Source organism: Podarcis filfolensis (genome assembly GCF_964270895.1).
Source record: "Podarcis filfolensis genome assembly, chromosome: 10".
NCBI classification, from domain to species: Eukaryota; Metazoa; Chordata; class Lepidosauria; order Squamata; family Lacertidae; genus Podarcis; species Podarcis filfolensis.
Window position 1 is genome coordinate 31,684,032 of NC_139612.1, and position 22,503 is coordinate 31,706,534.

General features: G+C 41.9%; 1 protein-coding gene and 1 long non-coding RNA gene across 7 annotated transcripts in view; one reads left to right on the plus strand and one right to left on the minus strand.

The window, feature by feature from the left end:
- The first annotated feature begins 1,455 nt into the window (after nucleotides 1–1,455).
- The window catches only part of CNOT2 (CCR4-NOT transcription complex subunit 2), a 60,689-nt gene continuing 39,641 nt past the window's right edge, over nucleotides 1,456–22,503 (plus strand). For 4 of the 6 annotated variants that reach the window (XM_083574562.1, XM_083574568.1, XM_083574561.1 and 1 more), the window contains exon 1: nucleotides 1,456–7,020. The gene's annotated coding sequence lies outside the window, so the exon portion shown is untranslated. Of the gene's footprint in view, nucleotides 7,593–22,503 lie in introns of all 6 variants that reach the window. The other 2 variants (XM_083574563.1, XM_083574565.1) reach the window with 2 other exon arrangements.
- Nucleotides 17,645–22,251, minus strand: LOC310744043. Its single transcript, XR_014539376.1, has 2 exons — nucleotides 21,181–22,251; nucleotides 17,645–21,150 (listed from the first exon to the last, which is right to left on the minus strand). It is a non-coding gene; the product is annotated as an uncharacterized lncRNA (long non-coding RNA).

A 22,503-nucleotide genomic window follows, 5' to 3' on the forward strand; every position in this document is an offset into this window, starting at 1 on the left:
AAATTATCAAAAGGAGCAGTGCTCAAGCTATTTTCTTGTCACTAGTAAAATTGGAAAACCTTGTTAAAAGCTATTGACAAGCTGAAAATAGTTTCTTCTACCCAAATAGTCACGTGGCTAAAGGAAAAATCCAATAGGATTTCCAGGCTAAAGGAACCGAATGTGTTTTGCCTAGAGAAAAGAGAATGTGTGCTTTAGTGCTGATGGTGGAATGAGGGGCATGGGCAGAATATGCGGGCCAATATTTCAGGATTTGAAATAATGAATTTTTTTAAAGGATCCCAGGAAGAAGAGGGAGGAAACACTGGTTAATTTAACCTGATCACAGGGAATGAGACAAGGAATGGTTTAAGGCAGGTAGGCTAGTTTAAACTACTGGTAAGAAGACCTCTGGGGACTGTAAGAGCAGTTTAAATTATAATTTAAATTTTAAAAAGAGCAGAGCAGCAATGGGGCGCACTGTTTAGGAGTGTGATGGGATCTAGTTCCTGATAAGTTTTGAGGAAAATATTGAAGCTAGATTCCACTAGTCCTGTGACCTATATAATCAAAAAATTCTGGTACATGTACTCCCATATATCTCCTGGTTGGGGTGAAAGGGACTTCCAAGTGGTTGCACCCAGATTGTAGAACACATTGCCCTCTGAAGTGCAGCCAGCCATCTTTTAAAAGAATACAGTGGTACCTCGGGTCAAAAACTTAATTCGTTCCGGAGGTCCATTCTTAACCTGAAACTGTTCTTAACGTGAAGCACCACTTTAGCTAATGGGGCCTCCTGCTGCTGCCATGCCGCAGCCGTGCGATTTCTGTTCTCATCCTGAAGCAAAGTTTTTAACCCGAGGTACTATTTCCAGGTTGGCAGTCTGTAACCTGAAGCATCTGTAACCCGAGGTACCACTGTAGTCCAGAGGACTGCATTTGACCCTAGGCCTAAGGTTCACCATTCCTTGACCACTGGTATTGCTAGCTAGAGATGAAGAGAGTTGTAGTCCAGAAACAGCTGGAGACCCAAGTTTGAAAAACACTGATGTTGCTGGTCTAAGACTCCCATTATCTGTGACCACTGGACATTCTGGCTGGGGCTGATGGGAGTTGGAGTCCAACACCATCCAGAGGGCCAATGGTTAGCTACTCCTGAAGTAGACCAAGACCACCCCAGAGGGCGATATATAGAGGTGAGCAGCAGCCCACTGCAGCCGGTACCATCTGCCAGTTGTTGTGAAGTTATAATACGTTTTGTAGCTTCTTCCTCTGAACTGCAGTGGGTCAAGACTTGGGAAGCATAACTGTCAATCACATATAGTTGTTTCTGGGCTGAACAGCTGGTGAACTATTCCATGTTTGTCAAGGTTGTTCATACTGTCTGCGTAGTTACAGGAATATGTGCTTCACTGAATTGAGGTAACAGTGTTTCAAATTTAGTCAGTTTATCTCAGTATTTTATATCAAATTTCTACTCGTCAACAAGCAGAGTACTGATGGCTTGATTTTGAACAAGAACTATTTTATACATTCTGCTACATAGTTACGGCATTGAATAGCAGCTGTTTTGTAAAACTGTATTTATTTTTTGTACTTGTCAAACATACTAGAGATGTTAATGATTTTCTCATTATTCAGTTAATCTCACATTATATGCTGGTCAAATTACTTATTTTGATGGCTGGTGCCATGCTATTTTTATTGTATTTATTTGTATATTTTAAACTGCTTTTATATATGTATATAGTTTTAAATTCATCAATATTTAATTGTTTTTAATGATTGTTTTTTTCTGTGTTTTTAGCAATTCTAGGTTTTATCTGCAAGAGGACTTGAGTCCCAACAGGGAAAAAGGTGGGGTATAGATAAGTATATAATAATAATAAATATTACTATGATTATTTAATTTAATAATAAGGTGATATAAAATAAGCAGAGTTCCAGATGCTTTCTACAAGTGCATAGATGGTTTAAAAACAACTGGAAAACTCTAATAACTATTTCCAGAGGGCTAGCTGTGTAAGTTTCTTGCACCAACAACAATCAGAGACTCTTGTGGCACCTTAAAAGACTAGTCTTGATCATTCATTCATTCATTCATTCATAAATAAATAAATAAATAAATACAGTAGGTTTCACAATCCTGATTACAGTATTACCGATTTCACTTATGAATTGCTTCCTATGAAATATCCTGAAGTGATTAACAATAAAAAACATATATAAATTCAATCTCTAGTCCATTGCAGTTAAAAACTGGGATAAAAACCTGTACTTATTAAAAGGCTTGTGGGAAGGCCTTCATCAGGCACTGAAAAGATAATACAGTCTGATATGTAACAAGAGGGAGTTCCAAAGAGTACACTAAAAGTCCAATTCCAACACAGTGTGGAACAGACCTGTTGATGCCCCTTTCCTGGAAACTTTTGAGCCGCAAACATTTGCTCCGCAAAGCACAGAGGTACTCCTCTTAGGTCTGCTTCACAAGTAGCCAGATTCGTACACAAAAGGCACGTGTGCCACACATTGAGAAGCCAGGTCTGTGTGCCATATGACAAGTGTGAAAGGGCGTCAAATGTGACGCTGTGCATTCAAATTCCTGCAGGGACGGTAGAAATTCGTCTAGGAATTTCATCACATCTGAGGAGCCCTGTAACTTCTGGGGCAGGAACCTACTGGGAACTATTAAGGCCTCAGTCCTTGGGAAAAGAAAGGAGATTCTCCCCAGGCTCTACTGTACGGACCTGCCCACAAAAGAGGACAAAAGTTGTATAATTCCGGTCAAATCCTTGCGCAAGGTTCAGCTAGTCTTCACATCTCTGACCAGCTTCTATTCAAGCTAGTCACTGTAAGACTCTAAGACCTGATGCCTCAGTTTGCTTTTACCCTCTTCTCTCCCCACCCCTCCTTCCCCCTTTTGTATTGTGTCTTATAGAGCAGAGACATCACCTTGCCAACAAAGGTCCGTATAGTCAAAGCGATGGTGATGTATGGAAGTGAGAGCTGGACCATAAAGAAGGCTGATCGCTGAAGAATTGATGCTTTTGAATTATGGTGCTGGAGGAGACTCTTGAGAGTCCCATGGACTGCAAGAAGTTCAAACCTATCCATTCTGAAGGAAACCACCCCTGAGTGCTCGCTGGAAGGACAGGTCGTGAAGCTGAGGCTCCAATACTTTGGCCACCTCATGAGAAGAGAAGACTCCCTGGGAAAGACCCTGATGTTGGGAAAGATGGAGGGCACAAGGAGAAGGGGACGACAGAGGACGAGATGGTTGGACAGTGTTCTCGAAGCTACCAGCATGAGTTTGACCAAACTGCGGGAGGCAGTGGAAGACAGGAGTGCTTGGCATGCTCTGGTCCATGGGGTCACGAAGAGTCGGACACGACTAAACGACAACAACAGAGTGCAAGCCTACCAACTGTCTTCTTTGTTATTAGTAAGATTGTAAGAATAGCACTACTGCACCTGGCCAGTAGTTCACCTAGTCCAGCATCTTGTTCTTACAGCAGCCAACCAGATGCCCATGCAAGCAGGATCTTAGTGCAACAGCCTTCTCCTCTGTTGTGGTTTCTAGCACCTGATGTTCAGAAGTATGCTGCCTCCAACAGTGGTGGTAGAACATGACCACCATGTCTAGTAGTCGTCAATATGAATATCCTTCATAAATTTGTCTATCCCTCTTTTAAAGGCTTCCAGGTTTGTGGTCATCACTGCCACCATTTTGTTATCCTGTGTAAGTCTCTTTTGGGAGCCCATTCAGCTGAAGAGCAATGAAAACGCTTTAAATAAATCCTGCTCTATTCAATGGGAATAAAGTAATATTTTAAAACATTAATAAATCACCTTACCTATTCTACAAAAGTTGGAGATGTCAGAGATTGAACCTAGGACCTTCTCCATGCAAAGCATGCCACTGAACTACAACCTCTCAGTTCTACATGTTTGGAAGGAAGTAAACAAAAATATTTCCAATGGCGTAGGTAGATCCTACTTAAATGCAGAAAATGTGCTGAGCTAGTTACATTAAGACACTCTGCTATTTCTGGGTTCTTTAAATAGTGAAACTGTTATTGCCAAATTTCCAAATCCTACACAAACCATCCCATTACACCCTACTGAAAAATAAAATCAATTAAGTGTTGCCATGGCACCCTTCAACCTGACAGCTCATACTGGGCTACTACGAATTACCGTATATGCATAGTGGAAATATTAAACACCATCTGATTATACCAAGGTGTTAAGTCATGAACAGAGAGAAAGCTACTCTTTAATGGCAGCAATTGTGGGTATGGTTGGTAGTGCCTACATTCAGTCTACCTGCTTGATAAATGTCTAGATCAGCATAAAATGTGGCTTTGTTGTATTATGAAATTAACTCTGCCTATGGACCTAGGAACTCTTGCAAGTCATTAGCTGGAATAACCACACACTGCTATTGTCATGACAAGTTTTACAAAAGTTATATGATGCTGAAGTAGGGACACCACATACACATACATGGTTAAACAGTTTGGGATGGATGGACAAATCCAGATGGCCTGCAAAATTCTACCTAAATCACACGCCTTTCGTGCAATAATATTCTACAAAAGTCATGTTAGATTTGTTTCACAATTGTCATTGTAAGAAATGAATATCATTCTCATTTCTGGTTGGGAAGGCAACAGTTGGAGAACTTCCCCAAATGTCTAGGGCTATAGTGGAGTTTCCCTGTATCACTATGCACCAGAGCTACTTCAAAAATCACATATTTCCTACATTGATAGGATTTATTGGCAGATCATGTGTTCTACAGCAAGAGACGGTGAAACTGCAATTCAGCACCTGGCTGAGGCCTGCAGGGAATTTCCTACATGCAGGTGCTATCTGTATAATAATGTATGACATGGCCTTTAATCAGATACAAAGGTTCTGATGTAAACATAATTATATCACTCAAACTCAAATAAATCACAAATCTAGACACAAACCTAAACACACTTTTTAGAGGGTACATGATCTCACTGAACTTAACAGGACTTCTTTCAAAGTATGTTTAGATTTTCTGCATGAACGGATTTAAGTTTTGTATTTTGCACCTTGTCACCTGTATTAGATCCTTCAGTAGCTAATTTATGCCCTGAAATGTGAAAATTAAATATGCTCCTGCTCTTTCTTTATAAATATGGATTTCACGTAATTGTTTTTTAAAAAACAAACCATTGAGACCATTTTTTATATATTACTCTTTAAAAGTTTATACAGAACAAGAGATGGAAAATATTATAAACGGTAGTTCAGGGCAACAAACTAAGCATATGCTGCGGGGAGTATAGGGATTACAAAAGATTACCTCTGCCCCTATCTTTTTCAGTGGATAAGATTTACCTTCATACTGGCACCAAAGTGCTGCACTCATGAACTTTCAGCCAGGTTTGTGGGAAAAGATGATTTGTTAATGTCTCCATTTCAAAATTTTGTTATTGGAACTTTCCTATATATTTTCCCACATGGGAAAATGAGAGAATTTTATCCTCTAAGAGGTGTCATGGTCTGTTACTGGCTACTGTTCTTGGCTCCTCCTTTTCTCTATAAGGGGGAACAAGGGCGTGTGTATGTCAATTTAAACATGTTGGGAGATGACCAAGAACTTACCCATCCGGTGTTACACATATCTGGTGCCTCATATAACCTGGGGCACCAGGTGCTAGCACACCAGTTCCACAGACCAGGCGGTGCTGCACTCAAACGCTATCACTTTATGCACAGCGGCCAAGGACATAACAATGGCAGGGGAGTACAATGCCTCACAGGCACATTGCTTTTGGTTTTTATAGTATCATGTGGAAACGGGCCATAAACTATTTCGGGGGGGTGGGGCGGCGGCTATGGTAGTTAAAAAATGTTGATTCTAACCCCACTTTGTCCTTACCCCTTCTCCCATATAGCTGCTGCTCAGCACTCGCTTTTACTGTGTCGCAAGTTATCCTATGGACTTATCTCTTAGACCAGGGTTTCCCAAACTTGGGTCTTCAGCTGTTTTCGGACTGCAATTCCCATCATCCCTGACCACTGGTTCTGCTTTTGTACCATGTTTGTGCTAATACTTTAAATTGTGAACTGCCCCGAGATCTATGGATGAAGGGCGGTCTACAAATTTTAATAACGGGAGTTGTAGTCCAAAAACAGCTGGAGACGCTAATTTGAGAAACTCTGTCTTTAAACCATTTCCCCTTCATTAAGAGAAGTGTCTTATCCCTTTCCTGGAAACTTCTGAGGCGTTCCTCCATGAAGAAACGGGTACTAGTCTTAGGCCTGCTTCGCAAGTGGCCAAATCCTTACCCAAAAGACACCACACACGGGGAAGCCCTGTCTAGGTGCCACACAGAACACGCGTGGAAGGCCATCCCACGTGACAAGGTGCATTCAAATCCCTAGTTTCGTATAGGAATTTCATCACCTCGGGTGGGGGGGGGTGAGCGTAGCTTTTGTAGTAGGAATAAACCGGGGACTATCCTGGCCTCAGTGGTCGGGAGGAGAAAGGAGCCTCTTCCTCCCCTCCAGGCTCAGATGAAGGGGCTCTTGCGACCCCCCGCGCCACAACTCGCTCTCCCAAGGACGTGTGTAAAAGGTTCCCTCCCTCCCAGCGTGTAAATAACGGCTCCCCCGCCCGCCCGCCCCGCTTCCCCCGGATGTCTCGGGAGCTCTTCTTCTCCCACAAGGCCGCTCTCTCCACAGCGGGGCCTGGCGTCGCCGCCATCCTCCTCCTCCTCAGGCCCGCAAGCGCCTCCCGCCGACCGGGCTCCGCGCCGCGAGACTCCTCCGCGCCCGCCCGAAGAAGCCAGGCCGAGTTTCGCCCCCCTCAGAGGCTCTGGCGGACGGCAGGCGCCTGCAGGCCGGCACCGAGCGCTGGTCCCGCGGTTGCTGCCGGGCGGCGGCGACGGCGAGGTCACGACGGCAGCGGCGGGGTCAGAGGGTAAAGGTCGCTCCCCCAGCATCCTCCGTGCAGGGTGCTCAGCCATCTTGGATCCTCGGGACAAGAAAATTCATGCGGTGAGTTCGGCCCGATTCTCCTTCCCCCCGCCGCCTCTCCCCCCCGCCGCGGCCCAGCTCGGCAGCTCCCGGGGGAGCTGGCGGGCGCCGGGGGAGGCCTTCCCGACGGCTCCGGCCCGCTTCGGGCTGGCCGAGGCCCGCTTCATCCCGCTCGGTTTCCGTTTGCTTTTGTCTCTCTCTCTCTCTCTCTCTGAGGGAGAGGAGCAGGGAGGGGGTGAGAAGAGATGCGTGAGGGGAAGAGGAGGAGGAGGGCGAGCGAGGCGACGCGCAGGCTCTGAGCAGGCAGCCCCGAGGCCCGGCCCGGAGCAAGGAGGGGGTGGGTGGGAAGCCCCGCCGCGGGAGGCGGCACCGCGGAGGCCCGTCAGGGCCGCGTCCTGCTTCTGCCCGGCCGCTCCTCCCCTGGGCCCGCTGCTTCCGTTCCCGCCGCCGCTGCCGGCCGACTCGGGTCCTGCCTGCCGCCGCTCGGCCTAGTCGCGGCCGCCTCCGCTCTTGTCCCTCTTTCCCGCGCTGCTGCTGCCCTTTAGGCCACCCGAGTGCGAGCGCCGCGTCCCCCCCGATGCCTGAGGCTCCGGGTAAGGAAGCGACAAAGCAGAGCTCTCTGCCCCTTCCCGCCGCCTCGCGTCTTTCTCGCTTCCCAAGCGGCCTCGGCGGCCTGTTTATTAGGATGGAAGGCCCGGGATGGAGAAGGGGGGGAGGTTCCCTTTGCATTTGCCTGGGGGGGTATGGGGGGTGTTTCGCCGCAGCCGTACGACCCAGCGGTTGCGAAGAGCCTCCTTCCGGCCCCCGACGAGGTTTGCAGAACAAACTTGCGAGCGAGCGGTTGCGCTCTCTCTTCCAGGACGAGGTCTTTCTTGCGTGTATGGGCTTGTTTTTGTTTTGCTCGCTCGGGAGCGTGCACTGCAGTTCCCCCGCGGTAAACTGATAACGTGTTTGTTTGTTTGTGTGTGTGTGTGTGTAAATAGTAACATTGCATTTGGGGGGGTGGGGTGGAAAAGCAGCTCCCCGGAGGAAGTGGCAAGGCTGCCCTTTGTTCGCGTTGAAGCTGTGTGTAATGTGGCTGATCCTGTCAACGTTTACTGAGCAGGAGTGAGGTTTTTGATGAGACTGAGATGGTTTGGGCCATTAAGGAGTTTTGATACCCGGCTGCCTTTAAAAAAAAAAAAAAAAGTTCGAAGTTGAGGCCTTGCATGTAGCACATCTTTCAGCCCTGGCAAACTGCAACTTGCAAAACTGATCATGTTAGAACACAGTGGGTGCATTGAAGCTTCCCCTGCCTAGCCCCTGCTTTTTAAGCAAATATCATGGTGATTCTTACAATTGCATTGTGGTTCTTGAATTAATATATGTGATGTGGCATTCCTTAACATGCTCTTGTAAAGTTTATAGGGGAGTTGTAAGCATCCCAGGCAGCTGGTTGTTTTGGTCTTGTGTGGCCTGCTGGCACCTAGATTTTAGGTATAGGCTGTAAGATTCAGAAACAGTTTTGTGAGTCTGCTGAGCTTTCTACTTGGAATTTGTGTATTGTTTCAATCCCTAATTTACAGTTTGTTTTTCAAAAAAACTTATGGTGGGAGTAATACTGAGCATTAATTACTTGTGAAATATTTGGGGAGGGGAGTGGAAAGTCAGTCTTCTTTTGCTGCTGGTAATTAATTTAATCTGTACACACACACACACAGAGTAATCAACATTAAAAGACTACATAGAACTGTTTCGATATGATACACAAAATAATACATCTGATCATAAAGCACAAATCATTTCTAAAAGCACTGTTCACTTCATTTACTATTTGGTGAAAGACAACAACAAACATTGGTGTTCCTGAAATAGAAATTTTCAGCTTTGATCTTAAAGATGTCATGAATGTGTGCAGGGAAATCTTTTAAATACCATTGTTTTAAGAAAAATCATTTTTAAGGGAAAGTTAAAGAGCAAATGTTACTGATAAGGCTGGATAATGAAAATTGTATAACTTATGACCACCAATAGATTTCTAATACAGTATGATGTAAAATCTCAAGCAGGTAATACCTTTTTCAAAATAATAATTAGAAATGGGTATTCATCTCTTAATGAGATATGCATAGATTCTACCAAAGTCCATGTAGTGTAAGTTCTAAAAGCTACTCTGATAGTTGTTTGTGAGGGTGAACTTCTACTTCAGTGACTTCAGAAAATTGTTACAGATCATGACTTTCTTCTTCCTGTTGATAAAATATTAGTGATGTGGCTTTCTCAGAAAGAAATTGAATAGAATATTTTTCTGGAATTTTTATGTGTGCAAGTGAGGATAATTTCATCAGTAATTTTTCTGATGTCATAAAGTTTGAGCTAATTACAGACTGTTTATTTTACTTGTATTTAGTGAGCAAAACTAAAAACTTGACTAATATTTTTTTGCAACTGGGATCCATACATTTTTGCTGATGGACTTCTTAAATGGGAAATTTTCCACAGAAAAACAAAGCACTGGAAATTTTTCCAACCATCACCATTAGTTATGCCTTAGAGTTAAGGTTTTCAACCTTTTTGAGTCCACAGCTCCTTTGACCCAGCTACATTCTTTCTGTGGGTCTTAGGAGCCCAGTTATGTCACCCTTTGCCTGCAGAGTCAGCAGCCCCTCACCTCTTTTCAAACATGCTCCCTTGTGGAGTGTTCCCTCAGCCTCCTATCCCCTCTCCTTGGGAGTCCTGGGCAGCTGCAGCTGCCGCCCCTGTTCTCTGAGCTGCCCCCTGCCCCAAAGAGAGGTGCCTTCTCACACTGCCCTACAGGACTTGGGAAGCACCCCTGGCCAGCCCCAGAGGCACCATTCACCTGAGGAGCTTTTAACCAGGGGTGCTGTAACAAACAGTTGTGTAAGTCTTTTGGCGGCAGAGGTGCAAGAGGGCATAAGAGGAGGGAAGAAAGGAAAGAGGGACAGAGGCCAGTGTTCTCTACAGCACCCCTGACTATCATTTAAGGCACCTCAGGGAGCCATGGCACACTGGTTGAAAACCACTGCCTTCGAGGTTTCTTCTCATTTTAAGCAAGACCAAGACGTCTAGATTTATGTACTAAAGTAACTGCAGAAAATGGTTAGTAATTATCAGGAGTAGTCCTTAAGCTCAAAAAGTTGTACTTCAATGATGCTCCCTGAAAAGTTGTCAGATACACATGTAACTGAAGCAGAGGTCTTCTGATGTCTCTGGTGGATATTTTTATACCGTAAAGTTAGGTTTTCCATGGTGAGACTTGTGTATGGATTCACTGCACAAAATTTTGAACTGTTTAAAGACTGTAACCTTGAGTACAAACAACTTACCTGTTAACTTGAGTAATTAAAAGTTGCATGGAGTAGGTGACATTTTCTGGAATTACTAATATATAACATAATGATTGATATTGTCCATCGTTATGGATTCAGAGCTGGCCTTTCTATAAATGGAAGGGACTGCAATCCATTGGAGGCTCCTGCTGACGGAACTGGGGAGCAGGCAGGTAGGAGGAGGCTGAACACTTCACCCACTGTTCTGAAGGGTCTCTCAGCCCTCTGGAACAGACTTTACATGAGAAGGATAGAATTCACAGAAAGCCAGAGGGCATCCTGTGAGCTCTGTTCCACTCAAGGGAACTCTGGATCCAATTATACATTACTTGGAAATCATAAGTTGTGGCAGTTACTTCATTTGCAGAGCAGTCCTGTGCATGCTTACTCAAAACTAGTTCCACTGTTTCAGTGGTGCTTACTTCCATGTAAGTGTGCCACTTAAAGTGGCACATTACTATGTTCTACAATTTGCCATGGAGATACTTTCCTCTTAGCTTATTAAAACTGCAATTCTATGTGCATGTACCTGGAAGTAAACCCACTTTAATTCAGTTACACTTATTTCTGAGTAAACATGCAGAGAAGTGCATTCCATGTTCACTAGAGTATCTGAAACACAAAAATTAATGATATAAAATCAAGTTTCTTTCAAGGATTCAAAATAGATATTCACAAAGTTACCACTCTGTGACCATCACTGTTTCTTTATTTTTTAAGTCCTTCGTAAAATTGTTTGCAATAGTAATGCAAGTGTGAGTTTCTTTCTCTTTTTTAAAAGGCTGTTTAAGGCAACTTAAGATGAACATGTAATGTATATTTATGATGAAATTAATATATTAGATAATTTTGGTCTAATTATGTAATATTTACAGGCAATAAAATTCCATGTACTGATTGACTGCAGTTTCCCAGAACATGTATATACAGTAGATGCTTGCACAATAATCAAATATTATTTATGTACTACTTAAGTAACGTGTTGTTTACATGTTACTTTCACATGGAGTTGCTTTCTGTGTAGACAGTATATAATACTTGAGGCAGTCTTTGTCCTCTGAAACTCTCCTGCACTTCCTGGTTTGTTAAGGTATCTCAGCACACGTTGTGACACACTAGACATGAAATTTCATGAGGGTGAAGGCGATAGCAGTTGTTTGTATAATGAAATGTCTTCATAGAATGAAGAAATAGTATTAGAATGTCAAAGAGGGTAGTGAATAGTCAAGTCAATATATTATGGAGATTCTACCCGTTTCTATATGTATGTTCACCTGAGCATTTTTAATTTATCACTTTAGCTTGTTGCTTGCTTCTGTTTTTAGCAATTGTGTGTGAAATACACTATATATGCCTGCTCAGAAATGAGCCCCATTGAGTTCAGTGGTGTTACTCCCAGGTGAGTGGATATAGACTTGCAGCCTCGGGTATTGATCATAGTTGATACTGTTATTGAAGTGTTTTAGTGATGAAATTCAAATGCTTAACAAATAGCCTGTGACATCATTAAACTTCTTGGCACATTTGAACTAGCTTTAAGAGTCAAAATTGTACTTTTACAGGTAATAGAAAGATTTGCAACCTAATTCAAAATTTTGCATAGGATTTGGCCTCCCTGCAGGTTCCTTGTGATAAAAAGCTTCTCCTATTTATTTCCGAGTAGTGGACAATGCAAAGCTCTGACATCCACAAATAGTAGTCTTGTGTGTTGGGACTCAGATATGTCTGCCATTTAAACTTGCCTTTTTAGCATACACATACCGTTAAAAACTTGTTTACATTTGACTGGTAATACTTTTGTATATTAAGTACTCTCAAATTAGGTTATTGAAAAGCTAAACTAGTAAATTTATTCATTTAGATTTAAAAACATTACAGAACATCCAGTTTAACTTTATGTATTCAGGGTTGTATCTAACTAAGCCATACTCTGACTAGATCCACTGAAATAAATGAGCTTAAGGTAGCCATAGTTTTGAATGGGTGTGGTTAAGCCACACTTGTTTGGATACCACCCTTGGTTCTAAAATCAACTTTGGGGCTTCCTGTGATTTTATTTATTACAATAATTTATATCCCATCTTTCTATGGAAATTGTGTGCCGTTTGGTTGTTACAAATAACAGGACAGACTTTCTGATCAGAAAATATCTGACTGAGTTCTGCCAGGTGATTATAAGCTACATGCTTCCTTCAAACAGTTCTGGGTTGTGAGGAGTTGATGTAAGGGTTGGACCTCTTCTCTGGATAAAATTGTATATTAGAATTCTGTTTTCATTTTAAAAAATATTCATCCTCAAACTAAATAAATCTGTAGGCCTTGAATGCAACTGAGTTGGAGAGCCTCTGTCCATAGCTCATAAAATTTCCTTGTCTTGGCAGAGGGACTATAATTGATGATTTTTAAAACAGTTATTTGGGTTATGAAGTACAGTGGTACCTCGCAAGACGAATGCCTCGGAAGACAAAAAACTCGCAAGACGAAAGACTTTTTCGTTTTTTGAGTTGCTTTGCAAGACGAATTTCCCTATGGGCTTGCTTCGCAAGACGAAAACGTCTTGCGAGTTTGTTTCCTTTTTCTTAAAACCGCTTGAAGAGGTGCAGTTGCGACTTGACCGTGCTTCGCAAGATGAAAAATTCGCAAGACGAAAAAACTCGCAGAACGAATTAATTTCGTCTTGCGAGGCACCACTGTATGCAAATGCTAGGAGGCTCTTTTGAACTAAAGTATGTAAAAACAGAATCTGTTTATAATGCTGCCAGGTAGCCAAATGAACCTCTGCCTGGCCTACTAGTGTGCTTTTGGTATGCAATATGCAGATACACCTTTTCATAGTATAGAGGTAGATGTTGTCGCCTGCTCATGCCTGCACATCCAGTTTCTGTTAGAGGTACAGAAAATGGACAGCCCTGTGTTATCACTGTACATTAAAGGGTAATTTTGAAGATGGCAGGTTTTTATATTTCATGTGACCTTGAAATTGGTTAGCATTGTTAAGTTGCACAAGAATAAAAGGAATGGACTCTCTAGGTACCAGAGAGAGAGTAGTGCAGAGTGTGTATAGTAAAATTTAACAAGAGACATTAGTTTTTAGTATCTTGGAAAGCTTTAAGTCCAGGGTTCAAAATTAGCAGGGCGGCAGGTGAATTTTGCATCTAAAGATTCTCCATTTGCGAGAACCTAAAAAAGTCTGGGTGCTATTTTTTGCACCTGGCTGACATTCAAGGATTACTGAAATGCATGTGCTTTAAACCTCAAAGTATATGTTAAGGTTAGACAATATGTCAAAGAGTTTAACAATAAAGAGTAGAGTGTTTGGAAAAAATGAAGTATGGTACCAATATTTTTATTGTAAACACCAAATTAAACATGTATTAACAATTTCTGCTAAAAACTGATATTAACAATGTGTCACTTACGTGAATTGCGTATTAGTTCATGCTTATCAAAATAAATAGGGTTGCCGACACTCCCCCCATGGTGACTAGACATTCTGTTTTGACTCCCACAACCTAGGTCCCAAAAGCCATTTGACTCCTAGCTTTTCTATCCCACTTTCTAACACTGTTCAAGCCCATTAGGATTTGAAATATATTTGTTCTTATTTGAAATAAATTAATTAGGAATGTGTATTTGGATTTCATTAATGAAATCAATCTGATATGAAAACACTTTCACCTTCCTAGAATAATAGTATAAAGATGATATTGGAACTTAAAATACGAACATTGCCTTCCTAGAGCACATTACCGAACATTCAAAAAGGAGAGATAAAGTAATCATGGGATACTTCAGCTACCCTGAAATCTGTTGGAACTCAATCTCAGCCAAGAATGTAAAGTCCAACAAATTCCTCACTTTCTTCGCTGACAATTTCATTTCCCAGAAGCTTGAAGAAGCAACAAGGGGATCATGTGTCTTGAACCTAATGGAGGAACTGGTTGACAAAGTGGAAGTACTGGGAACCTTGAGAGGAAGGGATCATGTCCTCTTGGGTTTCATGATAGAGGCAAGGGAAAGCTGAGTGTAGTTGGACATGCACCCTGGACTTTAAGAAGGCAGATTTCAAAATGCTTAAGTAACTTCTGGGTGAGATCCCATGGTCAGAAATATTCGAAGAGAAGGGAGTCCAAGAGGAATGGGAGCTACTTAAAGGAGAAATATTGAAGGCCCAAATGCAGACAATTCCAACAAGAAAAGAAAGTGGGAGGCATCTAAAGAAACTAGTGTGGCTACAGATGAGCTGAGATTTAACAATGGCATGTATAAGAAATGGAAGAAAGGGGAAATCACAAAGTAAGAATATACATGAGCAGCCAACAAATGCCGGGAGAAGGTCAAGCAGACCAAAGCTCAGAAATGAGCTCAGGCCTTCAAGAGAGGTTAAAAATAATTTTAAAAGTTTTCTTCAACCATGTTTGAAAAAGCAAAAGAAAGAAAGAGTATGTATTAGGTTCTCTGCATGGAGAAATGCTTTTGGGGTGGCAGAGAGGTGGAACTACTCAACATGTACTTTACCTTTGTCTTCACTTAAAAGGAAAGCAGTGCCCAACCTGGTGATAACATAATAAATGATGCAAGGAGAGAGCTTCAACCCAATATAGGAAAAGAGGTGGTAAGGGAACACCTAACTACTTTAAATGAATTCAAATCTCCAGGACGTGATGAGCTGCATCTAAGAGTACTAAAGGAGCTTGTGGATGTAATATCAGAGCCTGTCTATAATCGTTGAGAATTCTTGGAGACAGGTGAGGTCCCTGCAGATTGGAGGCAGGCAAATGTTGTCTGCATCTCCATAAAGGGGGAAAAAGTAGACCTATGTAACTACTGATTGGTCAGTTTGACATCTGCACTAGGCAAGGTCCTAGAACAGATAATTAAATGGTCTATGAGCACTTAGAGAAGTTGTGATTACTAAGACGCAAGCATGGGATTCTCAGAAACAAGTCATGACAGGCAAATCTCAATTCTCTTTTTGGAAAGAGTTACAAGCTTGAAGGACCAGGGTAATGTTGTAGATGTAGTGTATCTTTCTTTCAGTAAGACTTTTGACAGCGTCCTCCATGATACTCTTGCAGAGAAGCTGGTAAAATGGGGGCTGGACAAAGTTACTGTTAGGTGGATTGGTAGCTGACCAAACCCAAAGAGTGCTCACTAATGATTTTGTGTCATCCTGGATAAAATGAAAAGTGGGGTACTGCAGGGTTCTGTCCTGGGCCCATTGTTCAACATCTTTATAAATTACTTGGATGAAGGAATTGAGGGGATGCTCAGCAAAATTGCAGAAGACACCATTCTGGGAGGGTGTAGAATACATAATCAAGGATTCAAGATGACTTTAATAGATTGGAGAACTGGACCAAAACTAACAAAATGAATTTCAGTAGGGATAAATGCATGGTTCTACACTTAGGCAGGAAGAACCAGCTGTACAAATATAAGATGGGGGAAACTTGGCTTGCCAGTAGTACATGTGAAAAGGATTGAGGAATTTTAGTTAGGCCAAGAGCTAAACGTGAATATGATGCAGCAGCAAAAAAAGCTAATGCTAGTCTAGGCTGTACCAACAGAAGTCTAGTGTCCTGCACGTTCAAGAGAAGTAATGGTCTCGCTGTATTCTGCCTTGGCCAGCCCACGCCTGTAGTGCTGTGTCCAGTTTTGGCCACCAGAATTTAAGAAGGATGTTGACAAGAAGTTACAAGAGAGGAGATTCAGACTAAGCATCAAAAAGAACCTTCTGACAGTAAGAGCTGCTTGACAGTGGATTGGGAGCCCCTTGGAAGGTGGAGGTTTTAAAGCAGAGTTTGGATGGCCATCTGTGATGGATGCTTTAGATGAGATTCCTGCATTGCAGAGCGTTGGACTAGACTAGATTCATAAATAGTGAAAAGAGTTGAGAAGCCGCTTTCATTTCATTCAAACCTTCCATTTTCTGAAGACCTTGAGGCTTGCTGTGAAAATTCAGAATAGGAAGCAATTGGTCTTTCATACACATATACTGTTTAGAGAAATAGAAGAAGTTATACTGTTGTTTTAAGAAAAAACATATTTACTGGGATTGGAATAGAATTAATCATCATTTACTCAGTTACGTTGATGCTTGCTATGCGAAGTAACAGTGGATAGAATTATAAAGTGTATTTGATATTCAAATTTATTGCAACTTCTTAATTACATTGTGGTGGTGTTTATATCTTTGAGCCTTTTCTCCAGAAATTATTTTTTTATGTTTATGTGTGAAAATGCTTCTAAGCTCAGATAACATAACTTACTTTTTGTTTGTTACAATGTTGATCTTTTCTATTATCTTTTCTTTTTTAGTTTCTTAATTGTCAAATATATATATGTACCGGGGGTTGTAACAACTTACATCTTCATCTTTGGGTAGTTGTTGTTTCAATAAAACAAAGGCAAGCTATATTTTCACAAATTTATCATACTTAACCACTTTTATCAGCTGTTATACGTAATAGGTGATACCACACTAGAATGCTCAGGAGTTCCACTGAAATCAGTAGGATTGATTTTTGGTGAGTCAGTTCTGAGTATGACTAGCAGTGGATATCACCCAATATATTTCATGATCTTGAAGTACCAGAAGAAACTTAGCTACAACTCTAGTTGGAACAGGCACACTTTAAAGGTGAAGCTGGCCACATTCCCACTGAATTTTTTGGGCGTATTGTGTCAAAGAGGAAAATACCATCTAGTACATATACCTTTGGGAGATGCTAAACTTTTTAGTTTAAATTTTATGAGCAGAGTGTTTACCTGGAAATAAGTTATTGGAGCAGTTTGTACAACAGTTGTTCGTATGCTGTATTGAAAATAGTGCAAAATATAAGAACCACTGTTTTACTCATTACTCCTTACCCCAATAACTTAAAGTGGTTTGGTCTTTGCAATCTTCCACATTTCTTAGCTTCTCTTCCCATGTGGTGTGGGAGGGTGCTTTTATAGAATAAAAACTAAAATTTGCCTGCTTTTGTACAGTTGTACCATTTTTCAGCCAATAAAATACATGTGCAGAATAAAGAGGAAAGGAAACAAGCATTGAGAAGTAGTGTATAGATATACTGGCTTATTTCATTCTTTGTGTCCCTGATCTTTACAATGGACTAAGGGCTGTACTGCTAGGTTATTTGTTCTGCCTGTATAAAATAGTAGCTTACAGGGTTTTTTTTACCATGAAAACTAGTCTGGAAGAGTTTATCAGTGGGCCAGTGGACTGTACAAATGGTGGACTGTACACATTTTCTTTTTGTTTTGTTTCAGGCGGCACAAATCATATGCAGCAAAAATTACTCCTTTGATCAGACAGTTTAGACATGTAGTATTCAGCTGGTGGGTTGGGACTCATTGCTGGACATAGTCTGACCAAAGGTAGGTTACAACAGCAGCACTACTTTTACCTTTTACAACAGCAGCACTACTACAAATGATAAAGAAATTAAGAAATGGATCCTCAGATGGATGTCAGGGTAAAGGCGGAGCCTGGGTTTGAAAAAAGTTGAAGACTTCGGCCATAAGGATTCAGATGATCTGAGTTGTTTTGGTGGCAAGCTGATTGTAGAGCCTTACATGACTGTCTACAGTTATCTTCTTTCCAGAGTGGACCATGGGTTGGATGAAAGTTGTAGCATCCCTTTCTGTATCAGAATTCAAGGTTTTGTTATTTCCAAGAGTTGAAAATAGGTCGAGCATATCAATCCTAAGAACTTTCCTGAAGAGAACTTGTTTTGAGGCTCTGTAAAGTAGCGTGTGTTTGCAGTACTTGTTAGAACATGTTTGAGAGAGGCTGGAATTCAAATTTTGTGCGTGATCTTTCTTATGCTGATGAACCTGTTGAATATCTGCTTGAACCAATCTGCCTTTTGACGGTTTAAGTGAGAGCATAGACCATCATTATGAGTGTGTATCATTTGATTTGATATTGACTGCACCACCAGCAAGAAATGTATGCAACACCACCTGAGCATCTCCCCTCTCATGTTTACAGCTCAAGATCACTTTTATGTCTTCTCCTACAGTTACATTGAAAGCTTTTGGTAGTTGATTGTATATAAGATACCGGTAAATGAGGCTAAACTACATGTACTGTTATGATCAGCCCAGATTGATCAAGTGAGTCTGCCTTGGAATCCATTCCTCTTCTATTCCTAGTCTTGATAACATTTACAGCTGCTTCCTTTTAAGTCCAGTGCCTTTAAGGGACAGCTTATGGAGTTGCATAGAACAGTCATAGTGTCAGCCTTCTGCTGCAAGGTTTGCTAAACCTTCTGATTCTACTCCAGGTTGAACACACCATTCTAGTTCCATGAGTCCACATTGCTCACGAAGAAGCATTTAACCACATCATAATAATGTGGAAATCACCCACATCAGTAACTTGAATATGGCTTATTTTTCTAGCAATTTGGCTCCTAGCTTTTATATCTCACTTTCTAACACTGGTTCCAAACTGTGACTGTTGTCACAGGGAAGCCCTACATATAGTACATTGCAGTAATCTAATGATGAAGTACCAATGCCTGAACTATTGTGGTCAAGGTCTCCCATTCCAGGAATTGCTGTAGCTGTTGCACCATTTGCAGCTGGTAAAAGGTGCTTACAGCCATCAAGGCTAGCTGGATTTCTTGTGACAAAGCTGGATCCAAAGAACACTCAAGCTATGTTCTTTCTCCTGCAGGGGAAGAGTAAACCCATCTAGGACTAATTTTCTGGACATAGGAGCCACTCACCCACAGTGCCTCAGTCTTGCCAAGATTCAATTTCAGCTTACTTTCCTTTATCCATCCCACCACTTCACCAGGCGTTGGTCCAGGGCCTGCCTAGCTTTGTTGATTCAGGTGTTATGGAGAAATGGAGCTGAGTGTCATCAGTGTATGATGTCACCCTGCCTCAAAATTCTTTTAAAGACTGCTCCCAGTGGCATCAGGTAAATATTAAGTAGCACTGGGATTAGAGTAGTGTCATAGTGTAACTGCTTGAGGCCCCCAAAAGTACTCTTTTAGCTCTGTTCTTTGGACTCTGTCCTGAAGGTTGGACAGGAACAATGACAATTCAGTTCTTCCAGTTCCCATTCCATAGAACCAGTCTGGGAAGATACTATGGTCTATGGTACCAAAATCCTCAGAGAGCTCAAGAAGCAGGAATAAGGTCACATTCCCTTGTTCCACTCTCTGCAAAGGTAATCTATCAGGGCGACCAAGACAGACTCAGTTCAGGCTTGGCCTGAACCCAGATTGGAACTGATCTAAAGAATCTGTGTCATCCAACAATGCCTGCAGCTGTCCCACTACAATCCTGTCTGCCACGTCCCCCAAGAAGAGATATTTAGTACAGTGGTACCTCTAGTTACAAACTTAATTCATTCTGGAGGTCCGTTCTTAACCTGAAACTGTTCTTAACTAGAGGCATGCTTTCGCTAATGGAGCCTCTTGCTGCTGCTGCACCGCCGGCACATGATTTCTGTTCTCATCCTGGGGCAAAGTTCTCAACTCAAGGTAACTCTTCCAGGTTAGTGGAGTTTGTAACCTGAGGCGTTTGTAACTCGAGGTGCCACTTTAATTATTCCAGTCCAAGGGGTCCAGAGCTGGGGTCTTTAAAGGAGAGGCTGCACCATGGGAAGTGTTAACTGTGCTTTGGAGCTAAGCAGTCAAGCCTTAGCTTTAATAAGCCAGTTGGGGACAGGGTTAGGAGGGCATATGGTTGGATGTATTACTGCCCCCACTTTGTCCACATCAGTTGCCTGTACAGGCTGAAACCGATCCCACAGCACAGCACCAACTCTGGTTTTGGATACTTCATCTGGAACTACAATAATTGAAGAGTCAAGGTCACTCAGAAGTCAAGCAACCCTATCCTCAAATTGTGTAGCCAGTTGGTCACAGCAGGTCCTTGAATGCACCAAAGTTCCCACCCCTCGAGTGGGAGTCAGTAACCTCCAGACTGTGAAATAATTTTGCCAGCTTGCTATTAGAAGAAGCAATCCAGGCTGTGATATGAGCCTTCTTTGCAGCCTGTACTGCACCATGGTAGACAAGATTATGCCCACTGACAAGGGTTCAGTCTGCTTCAGAGTCAGACTTGCGGCATTTGCGCTTTAGTCTTCATCTAGTTTGCTTCATGGTACGAAGCTCTTCAGAATACAAAAGAATACAAAAGAGCCCATTGGGGCTCCACAACGGCAGAGAGGACATTTGGTAGTGATCATGTCAACCACTCATTTCAGCTCACTATTTCATAGTGAAACTGAGGCATTGACAAGCTTATCAGCTTTCTCTTCTGAAAGATCCCCAGATCAGATTCAGGAACTCCTCATATTCCATCAATTCCTGAGGATAGACCATTCAAAAAGGCCCATGACCTTGTGAGGGAATAGCAGTAATTAGTCTAATCTTCACCAGGTAATCATCCAACCAGGACAAGGAACTGCATTGCACCATGTCACAACTTTGTTTCACTGCTCATCACTTGGAGTAAAGACTACATTGAGGGTGTGCACTGCTCATTTTGTTGGACTAATGACTGAGACAGCCCCATAGTTGTCATGAAGACTATAAAGTGCTGAGCAGGCCTAACATCAGTTTCTGCATGGATACTCCAAGTCCTCCAACACCATGCGAGATACAATTTTGGCCAGCTTTGTCAGGGGTGCATTTGGGCAACAGGAGGCTTGATAGACCACAGCACCCCCAGTCTGTCCAACACCAGGCTGAGACCCCCTAAACTTAGAGAGTACCAACATGAAACTTACTCAGGTTTGTAATTATTCTAATGTAGGAGCTCTCACCCGGTTTTTGAACCCTTGTAAAGATTTCTGTTTTATAGTTTAGCAATAGTAGAGCACCAAAGCTACCATCGAAGCAGACAATGCCAAACTCACAAGAATGCTGCTTCTTTTTAGAATGTGTCAATAAAGTAAATTTAATTTTCCTGCTTGCCCTTTCTTCATCCATTAAAAATTTATTCCTGAGCCACATTCTAGTCTCCAAAGTTGAGGATGCCTAGGGTGGAGTGGAATAGATGGTCTTGTGTCACAACTGTATGTTAAAACCACTCCTGTTGTTATTGTTTTTCAAAACAACGTTGTAAGAAGTCTGCTCCCAACCACATTGCAGGAAGAAAGAGGATGGTCTTACAGAGTTCATGCAACCGACTTCCTGGTCTTTTGCGCCAGATCATTGCTTTTCGACATGGAAGCTGATTTTCTTCCCTTGCTTCTGTTCAACATCTTTCCACTCTTTGATATTTCTATTTCAGCTGTTTGCACTGCTAAAAAGAGGCAAACTGCTTTAAGGTTAAATTGTAAAAGTTGAAATAGATAAGGAGTTTCCATCTTCAGAACAAATTTTTAAGAAACCTTTGGCTCTTCTGGTATTCTCTCTATATTGCAATTGTCTCAAAAGCTAGCTAGAAGTACAACAGTGAGTACCTGTACTTGGTCTCTGGGCTATTGTGTAGATCACTGAAATGACACAAACTTTTAAAAATATATGTAAAAAATAGAAAACGGTAATGTAGAACTGCTTCATGGAATATCACAAATATAGTTTCTATATTCTTTGGAATCTAAGATGATGTCTGTATGTATTCTATCTCGTCTTCTGAAGTCCTTCATATTTTTCCCCATTACAGTGATACTGTTCCATTCTCATTCATCTAGGAGAAAGTAAGGAGTTTAGATACTAACAGAATATATCTAACACCTTCTGACAGCAAGAGAAATTCATAAGATATTAATCCTGCTGCACTTGTGTATCAGCACTAATGTTTTTGTTTTTTTAAAAAAGTTTGGATAGTTTGGAGGTTAAAAGTTGGCTCTGCAGAAAATTGGTTTGGATGAGAATGAGGCGGCACTTGAATGTCCATGAGATTATAGAAAATGAAACTGGGTGGTAACCACTTAAAAACACAGAAGTAGATTTTGTACTGGAAGTGCTGATAAATTTAGGTACGTGTGATGGGATGTTGAGCTGCTTGTGCGTAAAGTTCCTAGTCCCTCAGTGTTTGGCTAAGTCCACAAACCACTGTCTGTAACGGAGCGCCATAAGCATGGCTCCGTCAGTCGCTGGCAGAATCCGACAGTGGGCGTTTACGGAATTTCTTCCAGCATAACAGCTCCTTAACGGAAACACGTCTTCTGGACTCTCTACGTGACAATTTCCGGCGA